Consider the following 3863-nt stretch of genomic DNA (forward strand, 5'->3'; position numbering starts at 1 on the left):
TTGGGGAGGTAGTTTTTAATTCTTTTAGAAGAGGGGTTTTTGAACAGTTCGTAATGTTGATGACAAAAAATTACTATGGCAAAGTAGAAGACCTGTAACGCTTAACTGTATTATTTCAAGAGTAGTCCTAAGCAGCATGGATATAAACAACTTCAAGTCATTGAAGTGTTTTGCATAACTCTAAAGCTTCTACTGAACTGTATAAGAATTTTGAAAAATCCCAGTCTTTACATAGTGAACATTTCCCCGCTGATCTAGCTATGATTTATACAGTTGAGAACGAATGTGTACAAATGAGTTCTCTATGTGCAATTCCCTATTGCTGATTCAGTAGCTGGCACGGCCCTTTTAAAATCTGAAATCCTGCTGATACAGTAGATGGAACTGACTTTGGTCCCCAGGCTGTTTCTTTTTCCCAGACAAACAGCAGCAGTTTCTTAGCTTTTTAAACTTTTAGATCTTAAAAAGGGGCTTCTCAGGCACAGCCTCAGCTGTGTGGGCTGCTTCTTATGCCTTGTGTTTACCGTGTGCTTTTAAAACAGGGAACTAAAAGCATCCACAAGGTTCCAAAATGAGGAAAAAAGGATGGAAAAAGCCTACGATTGCTGTTTTCCTGTCTATCACAAAGATTTCATTTAATTGTATGGAAGAGAGAGCACACTTGTTTCAATCAGTAGTCGATCAAGCTGCTTGAGATATTACTAGATGGCTTGGGATTGAGTTGCTAAGGGAATATAGCTATGATCTTCAAAACTGGCAGTAAGTGAGTGTTCCCCAACACAGGGAGCAGAACACACAAGGTTGTCCATGATGCCATCCGTAGTTCCACCCATGTGTGACATGTTCTGAACAGACCAGACAGTAGAAAATAATGGCTGACCCTCCCATTTAGAAAGCTGGAAGCCAATGAAGCAGCCTTCTGTTTTTTAATTGGCTGTTTGTTTCTCTTGTGTGCGACCATCCTTACTTTGTGCTCACAGCATGGGTGGATCAGCCATGTAACTTGTAAGGAAGCTTCCCAATGGGCTGCTGCACTAAGGAATGATTAGTGGCTAGGAAGCAAGCAGAGCCAAGCCCCGGTATCTCTGCCTGAGCCTCAGCTTGGCCTGGATCCTGCATCAGCAATAAGAGTTGAGTTCAGCTCACCAGATGTCTCCTTTGAGTTTGGAGAATGGTGCACTGGGTGAACTAATGCCCATTGTCAGCTCCACTGAGCTGAATGACCCTGCAGTGCTGGCTTGACTTGCTTCAGGGCCACTTTTGCTTCCCAGTCTGCTGCTGATCCATAGTGCCAGAGTTTTCTTTAAGGAGCTCAATGTATATTCCTTTATATTCTTCTTTAAGAATTTTAGATTCTCGTGGGATCATTACAAGTAGTAGAAGAAGAAGAGTTGGATTTATATCCCCTCTTTCCTGTAAGGAGACAAAGGGACTGACAGTCCCCCCCCCCCAACAGACATCCCGTCAGGTAGGTGGGACTGAGAGAGCTTTGAAGAACTGTGACTAGCGCAAAGTCACCCAACTGGTGTGTGTTGGTGCACAAGCTAATCTGATTTCTTTAGAGAAGTCTCCACAGCTCAAGTGGCAGAGCGGAGAATCAAACCCCGTTCCTCCAGATTAGAGTGTACTTGCTCTTAACCACTACGCCACTGGTGCTCTCTTGTGTGTTCTGCTCTCCCTCTTGTATGTTCTGCTCTCTGTGCTGGGGAACACTTACTGCCAGTTCTGAAGATCGTAGCTATATTCCCTTAGCAACTCTCACTAATTCCAAGCTAACTGCTTTTGTATCACAAAATCAAGGTTACCTTTTCAAGGACTTCTCAAACTGGGCTTCTGATGTCTTTGTTCAAAGCAAGCTTTCTAATCAAGGTGAGCATCTGAGAATATAACTATATAATGGAGTTCTGTGCATGGAGTGCCAGGTATTTTCAAAAAGTGGTTTACCAGGGGATCACAGAGCAACAGGAGTAGACTGTTAAAGCTTTTCCTGTGCCATTTTCCACATCAAAAACTGCCCCAAGAAAACTATTGGAAAAAAAAATTTGCTGCATGTGTTCTATATGTGGGAATCCCAACATATACCAACAAATCTGCTTTATATTCTGAAAATCAGAACATGTGACTTCAGATTAAAGATTTTTTTATGAGGAAACCTGGCCAGTATCTAGATGCAAGGACTTCACTGGACACACGCACACGCACACACACACACGCACACAAAAGTACAAACAGAAACTTGCTCCTGATTTCTTGAATGTGCCTCTGGAATCTTTGCCACATCAGCAAACCTGATAGATTAGCTGCCTTTTCAAAAGGCTCGCCTGAAGTACTGAAACTCTCTTGGGCTGCCAAGAATGTATTATGCCACAAAAACAGAAGATCAACATGTAGTGTGCTTTAAAATAGCACTTCTGGGTAAATGCAATTTCTGTGGTCCTATTACTCACATCTGGTTCCGTTTTTCTTCACTTGTATATTGACCAGTGTTCTTTATTGCAAAAACACCGACCTCTAGTTGTATAGGTCAGCATTTCTGGGGGGACTGGAGTGTGTTCAAATTCTTCTTTCCAATAACAGGGAAATTAACAAATTTATACGTTGGAAGCAGCAAAATTGCTGTGTTGCAGGCATCAGGGCTTTAGGTTTCAGAAAAGTTTATCTGCTTTTGGTTCTTTATTCTGACCAAGGCACTCTAATTTTTAAAACTTTTCTTTGCACTAACATTGCACTAACAAGGATGTTGTTATAGTAATATAAAACACAAGTTTTATCTATAGATTACTGATCAACAAAAGGAAATATGTCCAGGTATAATAATATGGCAGATAGCCTATATGATTTCTGGAAGATATCAAGATGATATAATTCAAACTGAATCTTGATGGTCAAGGATCAGGTAGAATAATTTAATGTACAGTTATCTATGGTGAAATTCCAGGATAAAATTCCAGTTTACTTGTTCTTTCTGTGGGGGGCTACCATTAAAAAAAACCTCTGCAAGATATTAGAAGGAAAAATGTTAGGTGATCTTCCAACAGCACTGACAAAACTAAGGTAAAAATGTAAAAGTATGAATTTTACAAAAAGAGAATGAATAGAAACCTGAAAATGTTCACTGGCTGAATAACATTTTAGAGTATTGTGAGGGAATAAACTATGAAGGTCTGGTAAGAAAAGCCAGATGAATTGGTAGGCTTTTTCACTATTAAGGAAAAGGGATTTTTAAAAGTGCATTAAAATTGTGACCATTTATGCACATGTAGTCACCTTCACTTTGAGTATACATTCCCTTTGGATTTTATTCTGTTATACTCATATTTCCTCCTCTTTAGAATTTACCCCAGCTGTCAAATCTGAGATCCCTGTGGTTTCTGAGTGGTCTGTAAACATGACTTTCCCCCTCCCTTCACAGGAAAAGCAGATGAGATCCCTATGCATTTGTACTTCCTTGAGTTTTTTCACTTGAGTTTTTCACTTGAGTATTTTCTTCCTGCGCCCCCCCCCCCACATTAAAGTAGTTTCACCCACTCTACATGCCACCATTTCAGGATAATCAGGAGGTTTCAGGAGCTCCCCCTCACCGCTAGCTGTCTTTTAAAAAAATTCACAGTTAAAGTCCATCAATGGGGTGTTGAACCAGGTGAAATTGACAAGGCTGGGTTCATTCAGCAAACTACCAATAGCCTTTTAGATAGTGTAACCCCCATGCCCAGAATGGGTTGGCCCAGAATGGGTTGACCCAGTAAGGGGTGGAGACTCGGAGCAGCAGAGAGGCTGAAAGAGCTCTTTTGCAGAAGAACAAGGCTACCAGACTCGGACCTTGATTTCTATAAGCCCTTAACACCTTGTTAAGGGTTTCTTTT

At 40.9% G+C, this 3863-nt stretch overlaps 1 protein-coding gene across 2 annotated transcripts in view; it reads right to left on the reverse strand.

The window, feature by feature from the left end:
- Nucleotides 1-3863, reverse strand: part of CELSR3 (cadherin EGF LAG seven-pass G-type receptor 3) — a 231456-nt gene that overhangs the window by 87569 nt on the left and 140024 nt on the right. The gene's annotated exons all lie outside the window — the stretch shown is intronic.

Source organism: Sphaerodactylus townsendi, linkage group LG03, assembly GCF_021028975.2.
Source record: "Sphaerodactylus townsendi isolate TG3544 linkage group LG03, MPM_Stown_v2.3, whole genome shotgun sequence".
Taxonomy (NCBI): Eukaryota; Metazoa; Chordata; class Lepidosauria; order Squamata; family Sphaerodactylidae; genus Sphaerodactylus; species Sphaerodactylus townsendi.